At 42.3% G+C, this 19584-nt stretch overlaps 1 protein-coding gene across 1 annotated transcript in view; it reads right to left on the bottom strand.

Moving 5' to 3' along the window:
* The window catches only part of SMURF2 (SMAD specific E3 ubiquitin protein ligase 2), a gene marked incomplete in the record, with an annotated part of 2869016 nt that overhangs the window by 316436 nt on the left and 2532996 nt on the right, over positions 1-19584 (bottom strand).

Below are 19584 nucleotides of genomic sequence, written 5' to 3'. Positions count from 1 at the left end.
CCCTGGAGTTTCTATCAGAGGGGGTAGGATTTTTGGCAGTAGCAGTCTTGATGGCCTTGGTTCTCTGTGAAATGGTCTCAGGATCCACAGTAGGATTTTTAAAAAGGAACCTGTGAGAGCCAGGAACCCTGTAATATCCATCAGGTTTTCTGGGAGCAGGAGGTAGTGTGTGTCAGGGGCCAAGCTAGATTCAGAAAAGGCAGCATCAACAACATCTAGCACAGGAGGGATAGCTAAAGGCCTGTGCTGGGGCAGGAGTAAGAAATCCCTAAGCCTCTTTTTACAATCAGAGTAATCCTGGCTTTCCCAGCGAAAGTGCTCCCTAAGAGTATGCAGGGTTTCACCAAAAAAAAAATCCTCTGGGGGGAGCAGAGGGAATAGAGTCCTCTGCATCAGAATCCTCATAGGTAGATAAGGGTAAATCCTGGTCCTCAGAGGGAACAGACATTTCAGAATCCTGGTCAGAAGTATCATAAGCAAATTCAGTCCTAGTTCTCTTAGAGGGGGAAGGTTGGCTTCCCCTGATTAAAGTAATAAGGTCTTCAGCCATTCTTATCTGTTTTTTAGACATAGAGGCCTGATCATGCGGTCTGGGTGTCGTTTTTCTAGGCAAAGTTCGAGTTTTAGGCCTTGAAGAAGAAGATGGCATCGGTCTAATATGCAAGTCAGTAGGCCTGAATACACCCTCAGAAGCCGGTGCCTGCACAGTGGCTCCAGACCCAACCAAGGTAGAGACATCTGCAGGTTCCACAGATGAAGCATCTCGCGGCATACTGGACTCCGAATGGGTCTTGGTAGAGGCCTGCGAATCTGAAGTAGCAGGTATCAGGGGCTGCGAAAGCGCCTCACTGAGTACCGGCAAATTGGCGACTGGCTTAGGAGAAGCGTCGTTGGCAGCTTTGGACAGAGGCGGCTGGCCTGTCTCTGTCTTTATCTTTGCGTTTTTTCAGAATGTCGGTAGTCAAATGGCTTACCGAAGACATATCTCGATAATTGAACCACGTACCAAAATATTTAGAAGCTTAAATATACCAACGATGAATAGTTCATTGCTTAAATAAGGCACAAAACTGACAGCGAGGTACATCGTGGTCAGGGCCTAGGCAAGGAATACAGTACAAATGAAAATCTTTGTGAGGTATTTGCTTTCCACAAGAAATACAATTATTGACTTTTACTGACATCAGTTTAGAGCAAGAAAAAGTTTCCCCAACGGGGTACTTAGCTTTAGTTGAAGACTTCGGTTCTGAAACTCGAAAACGAAAATTTCAAGAGTCGGCCAACCGGCACTTGCGAACTGCTTCTGCTTCACGCACCACACGGCAAGAAGAACTATGTAATGGCGTTGGCTGCATGCTTTATACCTCTGACATCATAGAAGATGAGACAGCAACAGACGCAGGACCCAAGACTTTGATAATCAGACCGACTGAGGGGTACTGCAAGCAGATAACCCAAATGTGATGACTGCAACAGTGAAACACGAAGAACATCATCTTGAAGACAGCTGGGTACAGCAGTTTGAATCTCACACTTGCATCTCGACATTCCCTGAATAGCGGAAGGAATTTACTCCTCTTCTGCTTAGTATACAATGAGTAAGCATTCTCCACAAACACACTGTCTCCCACTTTTAGTATTTTGTCTTTATGTCACAGTTTTGTCAGAATCAACTCCTCCTGCTGGTAGGATTGTATCTTTACTATTAAAGGTCTAGGCTGCTTTCTCACAGGTTTGGAGCATACACACTATGCGCCCTTTCAGCTAACTCCTGCTATGGAAATGGAATATCACTTCAGATGCTTATTTGTGCTTTCATAAAATTAATGCAGTCTGTTTCTTCCAGCTTCCCTGGTATAGCTGAAAATCTCAGGCTTTCCCTACGTGCTCTGTCCTTTAATTCTATTATTTTTTGAAACATCTCTTCTTGAGCAGTCTCATATTCAGCCAGTCTGTTCCTCATTTCAACCTCTGATTTTCACTTTATCACCTCATCTGAATATCTGTTCAAAGCATCTTCCATTTTTTCCAGCCTTTTGTTGTTTGTGATGATGTACTCCATTAGTGTTTTGTTTACTTTAACCAGGGCTGTGTTCACGCATTGTTTTTTTGCTGAACAGCTGCAGAACTTTCCCCAGCCTGTGTTTCTTCCTCATTTTCTGTAGCTGATTTTTCCAGGTGCTCTGTATTTGTTTTTTCCTGGCATCCAGGCAGTACACTTACTAGACAGTTACTGAAATGTACCCATAAACACAAAAGGCTACTAGCCTTCTCTGTCGAGTTTCTGTTTTCACACTGGGAGAGCTAGAATTAATCTGTTACTCAATGTGCAGCCACCTTGGAAGTCTGAGATGGAGTAAGGTTTAAGGGAAATTCAGAACTGAGCAATGTATTTAATGAAAGAATAAATGTATACTGCATGAAAAAAACACAAATGTGAGTATAGTTTTCTATTAATGTATGTATACCTGTGTCATTAATTTAACAAAGAAGGTTAAAAAAAAAAAAAAAGTGCGCCCAACTCTGTCCCAATAAATGATCCTGTCTACACTGAAACCAAGCAATACTTGTCCAAGTTTATACATGCTTTCAGGACCTATAATGACAGAAGGATCCGGGAAAGGCTACTACAAGGAATTTTCATAATTGGGAAAAACCAGGACAGCCTTCTTATGCAAGGCCACAGCATACCTCTCAAGTGTCAAGAATTTCTCACAATACCCACATTTTTGTGTGTTCCTCATAAAATTTGTGGGTTTTTGGCAAATCATTGATAAATGAAGACACTAAATAATGACATGCATTTGAGATTCTTATTTCATATCCTTCAGAAAATACATGCTAATGAAATACACTGTTATACTCTCAACTTTCTAAGCATATAAAAGTGACACTTAAAAATCTATCCCTGATTTGGGGTCTTTGACAACTCTACCCACACATACTTTTTTGGCTTTGTCCAGAATTCTTGAGATAAGAGGTTGAGAGGTCCAGGCCATTGTCAGCAAGGCTAGAATTTTAGCAAGAATCATGAGCCAGCTAATTTGCACCTTATACTACAAATGGTGCCAATCCATGAAGAAACAGTGCAATATTCTCTGAAGCTTCCACATAATGAAATGTTGGAAGGTGTCCAGTAAGTTTAGGAACACAACCCAGGCCATCTATTGAAGCAGAGCAATAGCACCTTAGAGAGTTAACTGACAGAGATCCAGTCCCCTTCACAGTGAGGAACAGGCAAGAATAAAAGTACAGCAATTCTGAACTGCATAGTTTACACACCGCACAGAAGGACCACAAAAGACCAATTGTTCCCAAACGCAACTCAAGATGTCCATAACTTAAGAGGACCAAAAAAATGGGCATCTTTACCTGTGTCTAGAAGCCACTAGCTCCTGGTGAAACGTCTCTATGTTAGTGAAAAATTAAGCAACCAGCCTCCAACCTGCACTGCTGAAGGAATCACGATGGTTGCAGTCTCCACCTGTACAGCATGATTCCTGACCGACTTGAAAGCAGGTGGCACTGAAAGGGATAAACTTGGCATAACAGTAGATGTTCAGATGATCACTGCTGCAGTAAACTTGGCTACATGCGTTACATCCTGCCACAGGCATACAGACTGCTTCCAAAGCTTCAGGGCATCTTCAGCATGCCTAAACAGTTAGTCTGAACTGAGATGACTAAAAAGGCAGGTTTGAGTGTTAAGTCCTTCAAAGCTTTCATGCCAAAAGTGAGAGGGACACTGAACCCTGAGAAGACAATGTTAGGAAAAAAAAAAAAAAAGTGTCCACACCCTGACAAACAGCACACCAAAAAAACAAGATGGGGGGAGTGGCTAGTGCAACAGTGATCATTCGAATATCTGCTGTTATGGTAAGTTTATCCCTTTTAGTAGTGCCACCTGCTTTCAAGTTGGTCAGGAAGCTTTAGCTATATGGGACTAGATCACATTAGATTAATAGATTAGGGATGTGGAACGGGAAAGGGTCCAGAAGTCACAGGAGAATGATCATAGGAAAGTCTGATCTAGACAGAGAGAAGGAATCAAGCTTGTAAATGCATTGGAAATGTATATATAGAGGACCAAACTGCTGCTTCTAGAACACTTCTAGAATCCAACACTTTCCAAAAAAAAAAAAAAAACATAGATGAAGCCAAGGCCCAGGTAGAGTGGGCCTTGACCCTGCCTGGAATAATGTTGCTGTGGTAAGTATAACAAGAGGTAGTGCCCTGATAAACCATTCAGAAGTAGTTTGTTTTGACACAGGTTGTTCCTTCTTTTTACCTTCATAAGAAACATTTTTGATACTGGAGGTCCCCCCTCCCCTGACAAATGGGAACTTATCAGCCAATAAAGGAACAGCAGAAACAGATGGCTGATCCTTGCAGGAAAGCTCTAGAGGGCTCAGTGACCAAACCTGTTTTTTCAGTCAGCTCAGCTTAAGCTAATGTTTTGGGTGTTTGGAAGGTGCTCTTAAACTTTAGAAGTTGGCTGGCTACTAGGCTACTATATCCTTGGCAGGATACAACTCATATAGCTAAGGCTGCTGCAGCAGTGATCACTATAATGAAAACAGATTCTTACTTGACCACCCTTCTCATTCTGAAAGACAGCTGCTGCTTTCTGGAGATTTGGGGGGGGGGGAGAAAACTGGGGCTTCATAAGTCTCCCTATGGCAGCTAATGGCACTTCTGTGGTTTTCCTATTATATATCCTGAGAATTCTATTCAATGATGAACTCTCTACAGAAGGGAAGCCTAGAATTACCTAACCTGTCTCTTCATTAAAGGGTAATCTGAGACATGCCAGCACACAAATATATCTAGGATACTGCTGTTAAGACCACAGCATTAACAAAATCTAAATTACAATGTACTACCTGAAAGCCCAGTGAGGATGTCACTGTAAGGGTTTCATAGGTCCACAGAAAATCACTAGGCTAATGGCACTAGCAAGTGCACCTCATGCAGTTTGATTTATGAATGTATAGCATTTCCATCAGGGCTGGGTCAGAGACTGCCCTGTAAGTCAGGAACAGGTCACCCCTTAGCAACCTGAAGGAGACGGAATATAATGACAGGGCTTTCAGTCTTTCCGTGCAAGACTTGTTTTGTGTACCTTGAAATTTCTTGGTGAGAAACCTCTGTGGTCTCTCCAGTTACTGCAGATGTCTGGTGAGGTACATTCAAAAGGGAGCACTGTACTGAAGTATTGGTCTGATGAGGGCTGAGTATAATGGAATTGTAACATCCTTAGATCTTGATGCGATGCCTTTACTTATAAGATGTGCCATACAGGATTTCCTTTCTACTGTGGATACTTGATGGTCAAAGTTCAAACTGCTATCAACTTGAGTACCCAGATCACATACCACCTGGTCTACACTGAGGGGTAGTGTAGAGATTCTTGAATAAAATCCTTTCCTTGTATGTTCTGGGGGAACTGGTTCTATGACCCTTAGAAAGAGCATTTGCCCCAGGACTGGCGGGAAACAGAGAAGTTTCATTTGAAGGATGAGAGGGGAGAGGAAGGGACTCCCACTACCAACTGTAACCACTCTGAATGATTCTCAGAACCCACTTGTCTGAGGTTATCGGATGCTACTCAGAAAAATGAAGACCTAGACTTGGGAGAGACTTAATGGGTTGCCAGGGTAGGAAGGGGTAAATACCTGAAGAGGTATACAGTCATTGGCCTGTCAATGGTTCTGGAAGGCTCTCTCTTCCTTTTTAAATTGTGTTTCCTTGTACCTTGCCGATGCGGTTTATGTTTCCTATAAAAGGATCCTGAAGCGAAAATAAAGGTCTTACAAAACATTGGAAACAGAACTGAAAAATCTTTATGACCTCTGAATTAGCTTCCCTCTTTTACAGATTATTTTAAGGACCTCAGTAGAACAAGGGCCAAACAACATCTTAATCTTAAGCTTCTACTTGCTATAACAATGCACAAACACAGGTAGAAATATTCAAAGGTGTGGGTGCTACTAACATATACCCAGCTTATATCAACAACAAAAAATTGGGTTTAGTATTCTTGCTTGAAAGAATCAGCACAGAAAATTCTATACCCCAAGACGACTTCAAATAAAATTTTCCACATGTTGATACCAAATGCTGGAGGTGTGATGGAAAGAGAGAGGTAATTGGGAACCTGTTTTGGGGAGTGTAAGGAGCTGGCAGATTAAAAAAAATCCTTACAGAGTACTTTATCAGAAATGTTGGAGAAGTATGGCTGTAACTAATGAAGTGATTCTTCTGAGCTGGGACAGAAGATCTGAACTGCCCTGACAGAGTACGGTTGTACTAAGTTTAATGCCAACAGCTGCCAAAAAAAACCCCACAATTACTAGAAAATGGAAATCAAAACCTAAACCAGCTGTAGCTGAAGTACCAAATACTGTAAAGAAGATAAATAGAACTGGAGGTGGGATCTTCAGAAAAGGGAAGGAAAAATTATACACAAATAAATGAAATTCAAGGGAACAATACATGCAGAATAATGCTTAGGAAGGCACAAATTGAGCACTACATGTAATGGTGATAATTGTTAAAAAGAAAACCTAAATGCATAATGAATGAAAATAATGAATTTTTGCTATGATTTATTTTGTTTTTTATTAATATATGTATACCTATGTCTTTTTTCAAAATGTGATAATTTAACAAAGATATTAAAATACAGAAGAAAAAATATTTGTTCCACCACAAATACTGTTTTGCCTATGGTTGCAAACAATCTGGAGAGCTGGAAAGACGGATGCTGCCAAACAGCAGCCACTACCATCATTAAGACAAGTCAATGAAATATAATACAACATAGCAATAACCCATGGCTGGGTGTGAGTAATGCTGGATTTAACCTTGGTTAACTCCAGCATTACCCACACTCAGCCACGGGTTATTGTTATTATACAATGACATTATTTAAGAAAGAAATTACTTACTTTTCTTAAATAATGTCTTTGTATAACAGTGCTGTGGTGGTGTTCTGCGTTGTTGCCGGTTCTGCCCTTTGATGATGTACTGCACATGTACATGGGATTTGCATCCCCATGCTTACATTGTACATAAGGGCTTTAGAAAGCAAGCAATGGAGAAAGAATAATCTCCACTGCTAATTTTTTTAAAGAAAAAAAAAACTGTGACCGCCGGACAGTTTAGAGGTATATGAGAGAGAGAGAGGGGGGAAAATACAAGGAAATCAGGTATGTTTCTTTAGTTTTTCAGAACGTACCAGATTTTCCTTTTATTTTCTCTGCTCTTGTTCGTACCACTGAACCTCTTATTTTAAGAAATGTGGACAAAGCATAAATAAAGGAGGGGACTGATTGTTAATGCTGCTCTTATAAACTTAGAAATCCACGAGAACAATTGTGCACTGTCCGAAGGAAAGAAGGTCTGAAACTAAAATGCGTGTCTGTCATTTTTTAATAACTTCATTCTTCGGGGACTTGTCAGAAAAACACAAATTTTATGAAAAACGAAGTCACTAAATAATAACACACTTTTCAGTTTCAGACTTTCTTTCATTCAGACTAGTGCCTGTCTACCAAATGCCAATAGAAAAAAAAAAAGTCTGGCTGCTAAATGCTACTTTAGCAGCTGGACTTTTCTACTGGTATATGCTAGATTTACATCGGGCATTCTCGTTTTGAATGTTAATGGCCAGACATTGTATAACAAATAATACACCTAAAGCAAGTCTACATTAAATAACAAAATATTACCCAGACCTATATTAATTTTTTTTAAAACAGAAAAAGTACTGTTCCCACCTCAAATTGCATAATAAGGCCAATTTACCTAACTGTAGAAATAGTTACACTAATGGGTAACGGAAAATATAGTACTTTCAAAAGTATACAGAATTTCTGAATGTGTGTATTGTTTTAGTGAAAATTTCCTCTGTTCTTGTTCAACTGGTTGCTACGGGTGCTCTTTTGTTCTGAAGGTACTGTATACAGACCATTTTAATTAAATTTTTATTTTCTAGCCCAAAAAAAAAAAAAACGAAAAAGTATTACAAAAGGCCAAACTATCACTTCTCAAAGCAATTTATGTAAAATTAGTCTAATATACTAAAATGAAAGTTACAGAAAGAAAATAAGCTGCAAAAATTAAACAGCAGTGCTAAAAATATAATTATTCTGATACCATTGCAGATCAACTTTCACATGACCTTAAAATAAAGGCACTTAAGGAGGTCATGTGGATCACAAAATGTAAACCACAAACTTTGATTCACCCAAGCTATACAAGCCTAAAGTACCAAACTTTATAACATACAGGAAACTAGAAACATCTTACTTTATTAAATGTCACTAAAACAGTGACAAAGCAATTCAAAGATTCATACCACAATCCTGCATATATGCTAGGATACAAAGACTCAATGTCTTTGCAAGGTGCTATCACCCACATATATGCATACATAGACAGCAATGAAAAACAGCAAGAAGTATCTGACTTCAAACACCCAACCCTTGAAAAATAAGCTTGTTTTACAACTCCCAAGGTAAAAAATGACTATTCAGGCCAGCAGGCTGGTGTCCAGAGGTTCAAAACTGTACTTCATGCTTCACAGTATTTAAAAATACACGACCATTGACAAACATCTGCAGGCAGTATGTGACTTCAGACATCCAGTACAAGACAGAATAGTTCATCCAATGCTCCCAAGGGTTAGAAGAACTACTCAAGGCAGAAAAAATGCTGTGAGATATATAATTAGTCGTCCTTACAGACAGGTATGTCAAAGTAGAAACCCTCTTGCCAAATCACGCCATAACACTGGAATCCTTCTGCATGGATTTTCTTTTTGAACAGATAACTAGAATTAAAAAAAAATGTGGTGATTGGTGTACTTCCAAGATGGATGCACACTGATCAACAGTTTAACTTCAGCTCTGCAAGTGTGAAAGAAACAGAAAGACAAGGGCCAGGAACTCTTGTCACTTTTAGTAAATTCAGTTACTGGCTTGCAAGTACACTGCCTGGATGCCAGCACAAAAAAACAACTAAGTCAACCTGAATGAAAATCAACTAGAAAAGGTGAGGGGGAAAAATGGACTGGGAAGAATCCTGCAGCTGCTCAGCAAAAACAGTTCAACCTCTACATTTGGTGCATTAACTGGGAAAACTACTAGGGTACCAACACCTTTTCCCAACGGTTCTTGGAATTCATAAATTCCAACGCCCTGGATCAATTAATCCATTGTCCCACCAGGGGCTCCAACATCCTAGACCTGGTCATTACTAACATAGGAGATAGATTTCTACACCAGTGGTCACCCCCTCATTGGTCAGGTCTAATCATAAGCTAATCACCCTTGACATCCATATCCTACCCCCAGCAAGGAAACCTCCGTAAAAAACTTCTCCAAATCCAAATTCAAGCTACTCAAGTCAGAAGTGACAAACTTGATGACACCCATGCAGACGGGAGCTGAAAGTTCGACTGCTGAATCCTACACTAAGGCACTGTGCGAGCACATCCACTCGTGCATGAATCATGCCATCTCAAATAGAACCAGGACTCTCTCCTCCAAAAAAAGGAAGCCAGTCTGGTGGCCCCCTGCCATAAACAAACTATACAACAGAAGGAAGAAACTGTTGCAGAAAACAGGAAAATCCCAGGATGCAAAAAAGTCCCTTACCAGCCTCGGTAAGATCCCTCATAAAATCCTCCAAAGCTAGTTACTAAAATAAAATTTCCAAAGACAACCACAAGGCATTCTATAGTTATGTCAAGAATCTAAATGGCAATGCTCAGATATGCTCTGAGCTACAACAGAATGGTATTAAATATACTGATCCCAAGGATATTGTCAATATCCTGGCAGATCAATTTAATGCCAACTTCACCTCCCTCTCACCCACTAAAGGGCCCATCTCAGTACCAAACAGTTAACAAATTCCAGTAATCATGGCCACACAGGTAGAAACCATACTCTCCAAAGCTAAGAATACAGCATCCATGGGACCAGATGACATTCCGGGCTGAGTACTACATGAACTACAAAATGAACTGGCACCTCACCTAAGTGTCATGTTTAATTATAGCCTCACCTCAGGCGTTGTGCCCACTGAGTGGCGCACAGCTACAGTTATCCCACTCCACAAGAGGGGATCCACCTTGGATCCCGGGAACTACCGTCCCATCAGTCTGATGACCTGATCGGCATGGAATGCATTATCATGGAAGTTATAAACAAAGACAGTGGCAACCTTCAAACACTGGACCCCACCCAGTTTGGGTTAGTGAAGGGCCGATCTTGTCTTCTGAACCTGACTGACTTCTTTGAATCAGTCTCCAGAGCTGTGGACGAGGGTAAGGCGGTCCACACAGCCTATCTAGACCTTGCCAAGGCCTTCGACACCATCCACCACTTTGGAATCAGAGATAAACTTACTAAGCTGGACATAAATCCCTACACATCACTCGATGGGTTGCCCACTGGCTTACTGACAGAACCCAGACTGTAAAAGTAGCCGACTCCAAATCCAGCTACAGACAAGTGGAGTACCTCAGGGTTCAGTCCTGGGACCGCTCTTGTTTCTCTGAAATACAGGTCAACACTAAGGGACTCTGGCTAATAAAGTTCGCAGATGACTGCAAACTGGGAGCCATTATCGAAATCCCCAAATGATGTGGATATTCTACAAAAGGGCCTTACAGATACAGAGGGTCTACTTCACGTTGTCAAAGGACGACAATATCGAAGCTGATATTGTTGGCACCAGATTAGCGAAAGCAAAAAAAAATCGAATGTTTAAACGGAAATCTCTGTAAGGGGAGATTTCTGTTTAGTTCAATGTAGTGCAGTCTCAGAGTTGGTATATTTAAGTAGGGGGGTGTGGGGGGGGGGCGCAGCAAAGTTAAGTTTTTATTTATTTTTGTTTTTACGCAATTTTTTTTTATCTTTTGATGTTTCAGAATTCAATGATATGGTGATGCTATATCAGATTTGATAGTCTGAAACTTCGATAAGATAATATAGACACGATACAGATGCTTGGTGCCAGAGCCATGGGCTCAGGCTTAATGCCAAGAAATGTACAGTCATCCCCTTTGGGAAAAAACATATACCCATGAATTACCACATAGGTGGCAGTACACTAAACACTGAAAGTGTGATGAGAGACTTAGGGACATAGGTGGACAGTGGTCTCACCTTCGATTACCACACTGCCACAACAGTCAGGCAATCCTTCTATGTGGAACACCTCATCACTAAGGGCTTTTCATCCAGAAAAAAGGAGGTCATTGTCCCACTGTACTCATCCCTCATTAGACCCATTATAGAGTACAACGCCCCGTTTGTTATCTACCTCACAAGGCATCTGCAACAGCTGGAAAGGCCGCAAAAATACCTCACTAAAAGTATCACAGGACTACAGCAGATGCCCTATGCTGACCGTCTAAAAAAAACTCCAGCTATACTCTGTGGCATATCGTCTACTCAGAGGCAATCTCTGCTTAACATACAAGGCCATGTCAAACCCTGAGCTGTTGGACATGCTCCACTTAAAGAAATCCCAATCCCTCAGAGCCACACGCTCCAGGGATCTAAACCTTGTCATCACAATAAACAAAACACGCTGGAGGGATAGGTTCCTGATCCAGAGACTCCCCATACTCTGGAATACACTGCCCATACATGTCAAGCAGAGCGCCTCCTTGGCCCTCTTCAAAAGGAACCTTGACGATTGGAAGGGAGAAAGGAAATTCACCCTGGGGATCACGTCAGTCACCCTGCTAGACAGGGGTCCAGGGAAGTAAATGTTGTGGGAAGAAATAGCCAGGGAATTGTTATGGCTAGGCTTGTATAGGCCCTAGGGCCGATAGCCTAGTACCAACCTATGAACCTATAACACAAGCCGGAAGCTATAATTCAAAGGGAAAAGGGAGGACAATGAAGCAGGGGGGGGGGATTCAAGTATTAAGAAGATAGTGGGATTTTGGAAGCAGCTACTTAAGGAGAATAATGTCATACAGAATATTAAATTCATAAAGTAGCAGAAAGTATTCTAAGAACTACACCAACATGGGAATGGATAAGAGAGACTCTGTTGATAGGTTTTTATTGTAATTAGGGGTGCAGAGAGTAGGCAAGAAGGGGCTGGAGTTTACTGGAGGAAACTGTCAAAAGACCCAATGCATTTGAAACAAATAGAGAGAGAAAGATAAAAGAATGGGAAGATGCCAAGAAGAAATCTAGACTGCAGGCTAAAGACTACCTTCCCTAACAGGAATTACTGTCAGAGTATAATATGCAAAGAAAAAGGGACAGGGGAATTCTAAGTGAAATACATGCACTAGTACCGTTTTTAATTCTACCTAGAGTGAAAGGTGCTGTTAGAAAAGGGATAATTAGTACGGTATATACAATACTGCACGATAATTATAGGAATCAATCAGAGCGGGTTAGAAAAAAAATGGGGAGAGAGATTAGATAATCAATTCACAAAAACAATGGGGGACATACACATAGCTCCAAATATACAATAAAGTCTAAAAGATTTAGGATTTTTGCTTGGAAATGCTTGCATAGACATTTTCATACCCCGAGCAGATTCCAAAAAAATTTCTACTCAGGTAGATGATAAATGTTGGATGTGTGATGGAGAAGAAAGAGGTAGTTGGGATCATATGTTTTGGGAGTGTAATGAGCTAGCAGACTGTTGGAAATACTGGGCAAGCAAATAAGTGCAACTAAGGAAAACATTTTTTGAGCTGGGATACAGGATCTGAATGCCTAGACATAATACGGCCTTGCCAAATTTAATTCTGGTGGCTGTCAAAAAGCAGTTAATAGAAAACGGAAATCAAATTCTAAACCAACCTATTTTGAAGTAGTGAATATTGTAGAGAGATGAAAGAACTTCAAGTTGGATCTTTAAGAAAAGGTAGGAGCAAATTGCATAAAAAATGGGAATTGTGGGAACTATACATGCAGAACAATGTTTTGGAAGAGGAATGAGGTTTAAGAGAAGGCAGGAATTGAACAATTTATTTAAGACTGCATTTTTGTACTGTTTTAACTGTATTTTTATTGCTAGATAGTGTTTCATTACTGTAATTGCATTGTTATTGAATTACTTAACTGTAAACTGCTTTTTCATACTTACAGTTGTATTTTCTGTTTGTGAGTGCTCTATTTGTGCTTTGCTGTGCATTTTTTGTGAGGTTTCTGTGTTCTAGTCAGGTAGCATAGACTGGATAGAGGCCTGCTGTTTTCCTTGTCAAGTTTCCTGTGTTTCAGGCAGTCATCTTCTACTGGTAGTGTCTTGTCTGTTGTTAGTGAGAGTAATAGGGTTGCTTGACCTTCACTAGCAACAAATGATTGGTTGAAAGAGCAGGGGGGCTAGCAGGATTGGGTAGTAAGTCGAGTGTCTAGATTCTTCCATCTTTTCTGGTATTTAAACCCTGTGTTTGCAGGGTGTTGTGCATGTTTGCTCCTTGTGCACTGCCGCTGCGCTGTTTTAGCCCACTGCGAGGTTATCTCAGTCACATTTGTTTCCCTGGCCAGCACTCCTGTGTAACTGATGCCCTCCCTTGCAACTACTGTGATTTTTATCCAGCCCTACTCACACCTATAGGTACTCTATTCTGATAGTACCCACTCTACCAACCTTTACCTCTCCCCACAGATTCTGACAACCATGGATGGACAATTTCTTGTGGTTTCTCCTGCTAGGTCTTGTTATATGGGCACCCTGAGACAGTGTAACAACTGCCTCATGAACATGGACAACCCTCTTCTTCTACCACCTAGGAAAACAATATGTAAGAGATGCAATTATATTAAGAACCTAGAATCATTGCTGTCTCAATCACAAGCCAGTACATCTGGCACTGAGAAGGTTGTCTGCACAAACACCACACCTCTACCACCACCCACACCTGTACAGTACATTCCTAAATATGTGGAGGATCTCAACAAAAGCATACCTAAACAAGAGAGACCTCAGAGGGAAAAGCGCACACGCACATCACAACCCACCGCACCACACATAGTACACAAGCCTGTACACAAGCCTGTCTCTCACAGCCTCTAAGGCCCAGCCACAAACCCCACATACTAGTCACAGGAGACTATTGTGAGACACACAGATGTGCCCCTCACCAGGCAAGACAAGGGGAAAGTCAAGGTAAGTTGCTTGGCAGGTGCTAGACTCCGCCATATCACTCATGCATTCAAGTCTCTCAACAACAGGTACTGTTATGACTCTGTCATAGTCCATGTTGGCGTGAATGACTTGAGATGTACCTCTCTGGACTATATGAAGAGATACATGATTGAGCTCGCTGAATGTGTGTCCCAGGCAGGTTATGTCCCTAGCCTTAAGCAGTATCCTACCATCACCCAGAATGATGCATCAGTACAAACAAAAAATGAATGACTTTAACAACTGGCTTAGTTTCTGTTGTCATTCCAAGGGGATCCAGTATCTGACATGCTGGGAGGACATGACTGACAGACCATGATGCTTTGCAGAGATGGCTTTCATCTGTCTCCCCTATCCCTCCAAGCTTCAGGCTTCTGGCAAAGGCTCTTGCCTCCCTCATAGTGCCTTTTTTAGGCAAAGTCATGAAGACAAAATTACCAACGTGAAAAATTCTTCTAAACGACATTTAAAGGTCATGCTGCTAAACGGTAGGAATCTTAACATGAAACTGCACTCACTGCAAGCATTTTTCTCCCTTGAAGATGCTGACATTTTTGCAGTCACTGAAACCTGGTACAAAGCTGCAGAGAGCACCCCAGTCTTACCAGGTTACTTGTCCTACCATACATTCAGACAACAAACAGAAGGCTACAAAACCAAAGGAGGTGGAGTTTCAATATTTATCAAAGGCATACACACCTCCGGGCTGGTCAAACAGTATGACATACAGGGGACACTCCAGGTGCAGTTAACTGTTGACAAAACACCTATTCAAATCATAGCTAGACCCCCAACCATGACTCAAGAGGCCCACTCCTCCTATCTGGACTTACCTGAATCCATCTAGATTCAACCCTCTACCTTCATCCTGGGTGACTAACTATCCAACCGTAGAGTGGAAGACCTATTCTAGCTCAAACACGAATGCCCAGAGATTCTTCGACTTTGTCAATGCCAATGCATTGGATCAGCTGGTCGATACCCCCACAAGAGATGAAAATATCTGGACCTGGTACTAACCAACATGAGTAGCCACTGTAGCACTCCTACAGTGCCATCCTCCTTGGTAAGATCTGATCATAAAGCACTCACTTTCGAAGTCACCATCGCCCCTGGACCCCCCCCCCCCCATGGCAGGGTTGAACAAAAAAACTTTAACAAAGCTGACTATACCTGTTCTCAGGAGGTTGTAAACAGCTTTATAGCCACCATCCCTTCAGCCGAATCAAGCACTAATGTCCAAGCCTACACCAAAAAACTATATGAGCACCTATATAGCTGCATGGACTCAGCAATACCTGACAGGACCAAATCATCTTCCTCAAGGAAGAGTAAACCTGTCTGGTGGACAGCAGCCATAAACAGACTCTACAATAAAAGGAAAAAATTGCTGTCCAGGACCAAGCAGCAGCAGGTGCAAAGTTGGAAAAAATCTCTCCTTTGCCTGAACAAACAAATAAGGTCACTGGTGAAATCCTCCAAGGCAAACTTCGAGTCCAAATTGGCCACATCCACTAAGGACAATCACATGGCCTTCTTTGCATACGTCTGCAATTTCAAAGGGAACTCTCAAATCTATTCTGAATTGGTGGTCAAGAATACCAAATACACAAATGCCATAGAGATATAACCAACCTGCTGGCAGACAAGTTCAGTGAAAACTTCACCCCCCGTCCCCCCCCCCATCAGTAAACCAGGATATCCCCAGCACCTGCTCCCTCCCCTCATCACCAGAGAGCAGTCATTAATGCCCTCTCAAAGGCAAAAAATACAGCCTCCATGGGACCAGACAACATCCCTGGCTGTGTCCTACATGAACTCAGGCAAGAGCTCTCAGCACCACTAGGCACCCTATTCAACCAAAGCCTGTGCACCGGCTTCATCCCAGCAGAATGGATGACAGCCACTGTCATTCCTCTGCACAAAGGTGGAGCATCCAATGACTCAGGCAATTACAGGCCCATCAGCCTAACTAGCCTGATCTGCAAGGCCATGGAACGCATTATCATGGACCTTATAAACAAGGACATTGGCAACCTTCAAACGTTTGATCCCGCACAGTCTGGTTTTATCAAAGAGTGATCATGCCTGTTAAACTTGGTCGCCTTCTTCGAAAAAGTCGCCAAAGCCATGGATAAAGGCAAGACAGTGCACAGTGCCTACCTTGACCTAGCCAAAGCCTTCAACACTATTCCCCACTCCGGCATAATAGATAAACACTCCCAGCTAGGCATCAACCCATATAAGCGGCATACCCCACGGACCGGTCTTGGGTCCTCTACTGATTCTGATATATTTTTCTGAGGTGCAAGCCAAAACCAGTGGTCTGTGGCTGACCAAGTTTGCAGATGACTGCAAGCTGGTCACTGTCATAAATCCCCCTAGTGATGTGAACATCCTCCAGAGGGCCATAATCAAACTAATGACTGGTGCCAGTAGCATGACCTCAAACTGAATGCCAAGAATTGCATCATTATCCCCTTTGAGGAAAATGGTGTCTCCCTAATTATCACATTAATAACAATGTATTAAGCACAAAATCAGTCATGAGGGACTTGGGCACCCAAGGTTGATAGCAACCTGACTTTTGACCACCATGTTGCCTCCACTGTACGAAAGGCTTTCTACATGGCCCACCTCTTAAGTAAGGGTATTTCATCCAGGAACAAGGAGATCATAAAGTACAGTTTTGTACCTACCATAAATGTAGATGTCCGAGAGGAATGCATCTGCAGTCTTTACAAATGGGTTGTCCTGTCGTCAGGCAGCCCTTCGGTCGGCCGGATTCCAAAGTCTGGGTCTGGCTTCGGCTGGTGTCGCACATCACCCGACGTCACTGCGGCAGTTATTCGGGTATAAAGGCATCAGCCGACGCCATTTTCCTCAGTGTTTCTTGCCCCAGATGCCAGGTGCCCTCTTGGATGGCTAAATTTGGATAAATGTCAAAGTTTCCAAATAGTAGAGAGCAAACACACAAAATAAGCATGTATGTACATATATACAAACAAATACACCATAATAGATCCCCCCAAGCTAGCTGAAGATTGGCAAATACCCTAGAGTACCTCAGAGGGAAGGAGGGTGGGTAATCCTGACTGCAGATGCATTCCTCTCGGACATCTACATTTATGGTAGGTACAAAACTGTACTATGTCCTTCAAGGATGCATCTGCAGTCTTTACAAATGGGTAGAATACCATAGCTAAACTAGGGGAGGAGGAAATGAGAAGGTATTATGGTGTAGTTAGGATCCCTTGCAAAACAGCAGTGGCAAAACCAGCACGGGATCTAGAGTATAGAGGTAAGTTATAATGCTTGGCAAATGTATGCACGGAGGTCCAAGTAGCAGCCTCTGTAATGTCCTTGGTAGCCACTCCTCGTAAGAAAGCTGTGGTAGTGGCAGTAGCCCTTGTGGAGTGAGGCCTGATGTTCTCTGGAGTTTTCTTTCCATGGTAGGAGTAACAAAATCTAATGCAATTTCCTATCCATTTGGAGATTGTCTGTTTAGAAATTGGTTTTCCTTCCTTCCCTGTTGCATACGCTACCAGAAGCTGGTCAGTTTTTCTATTGTTTTTTGTCCTGTCCAGGTAGTAGCGTAATTGTCTGTGTACATCCAAGGTATGTAAGAGCCTTTCTCCCCTGTTCTGTGGGTTGGGGAAGAATGTAGGAAGGTGGATAGCCTGATTTAAAGAGACTCTGGATACCACCTTAGGCATAAATGTAGGATTTGTTCTCATGGACACTCTATCTTGATGGAAGATCAGGAAGGGTTGCACTGCCATTAATGCCTGTAGTTCAGAGACCCTTCTTGCTGAAGTTATTGCCAGCAGGAAAGCAGTCTTCCAGGATAAGTATTGTAATTCTGCTGTTGCTGCTGGTTCGAAAGGATGAAGAGTCAGTTTTTCTAGCACAAAGTTCGAGTCCCATGCTGGCAATGGAGATTTCCTGGGAGGTTTTACATTTTTAATTCCTCTCAGAAACTGTCTGAGCAGAGGGTGCGAGAAGACAGGAGGATCCAAGCTGTATTCTGCTGAAATAGCTGATGCATGTATCTTGATGGAAGAATAGGACAGGCCTGTATGGAAGAGCTCCGCCAAGTACTCCAGGATGTTGGCTATGTTCACCAGTGTCACATCTTGCCCCTTTGCAGTACTCCAGATGAGATATCTTTTCCATTTTGCTGCATAATTCTTTCTTGTTGAAGGTCTACGAGCCTCCATGATTATGTCTTTAACCCTTTGGGATAATTTTGGGTTAATTGCTGTTATGTAATGTTCCAGGCAGTTAGCTGCAGAGTTTTTAGGTTTGGATGCGGGATGTTGTAGTTGTTCTGTGTTAGCAGTAATGGGATCAGGGGCAGTGCCCATATTTGTTCCCGGGACATGCTCCTCAGCAGTGGATACCAATGTTGTCTTGGCCAGTCTGGGGCTATCAGAATGATCCTCGGACACTCCTCTTTGATCTTCAGAAGCACCTTGTGCATCAAAGGAAGTGGTGGGAATGCGTATGCTGTCAGGTTTTTCCAACTGAAAGATAGGGAGCCCACCTTCCAAGCAAGTGGGTGGTAAGTCCTTGTGCAGAATTTCTTCAACTGGTGATTGAATGGGGATGCAAACAAGTCTATTTGTGGTAATCCCCATTCTCTTGTGATGGTTTTGAAGATGTCCGGATGCAGCATCCATTCGTGGGCATCTGTTGTAGTTCTGCTTAATATGTCTGCTAGAATGTTCTCCTTCCCTGGTACATAAATTGCCTGTAACTGAATGTTGTAGCTCAGAGCCACATCCCATAGGTCCAGTGCCAGCCGGCATAGAGGGTATGAGTGTGTGCCTCCCTGTTTGTTGATGTACCACATAACTGTGGTGTTGTCTGTCCTTATCATCAACTGGCCTTCTTGGAGATAAGGTCTGAATGCCTGGATTGCCAATTTTACTGCCATCATTTCTTTTAGATTTATGTGCAGATGCAGCTGGTCTTGAGTCCATAGGCCTTGAATGCACTTGTCCATCATGTGTGCCCCCCAACCGAGGTCTGAGGCATCTGTCGTGATGGTTTGTCTTGGTTGACTTTTGCAGAAGGGCAATCCTGTGTTTGATTGGCAGGCCTGAGCCCACCATAGGAACTCTTGCTTCAGGCATGGGATCATTGGAATTTTGGTTTCTAGGCTGTGCTTGTGCTGGGACCACAAATTCTTTAGGTACCACTGTAGCTTTCTCATATGCAGCCTGGCATGAGGGACCAGTATTATGCAGGATGCCATGAAGCCTAGAGCTTGTAGCACTTTTCTTGCAGTTAGATGGTTCTGCTTTGTTAAAGCCAAGAAGTAGAGAGGAAGTTGCTCTTTCTTTTCTGCAGTTAGAAATGCCATTTGTTTTGATGTGTCCAGTTCTGCACCCAGAAAGGTTA

Source organism: Protopterus annectens, chromosome 8.part0, assembly GCF_019279795.1.
Source record: "Protopterus annectens isolate FY-2018-M chromosome 8.part0, PAN1.0, whole genome shotgun sequence".
In the NCBI taxonomy this organism is placed as follows: Eukaryota; Metazoa; Chordata; order Ceratodontiformes; family Protopteridae; genus Protopterus; species Protopterus annectens.
Note: the sequence above shows the minus strand (reverse complement) of the source record. Positions and strands in the feature narration are given on the sequence as shown.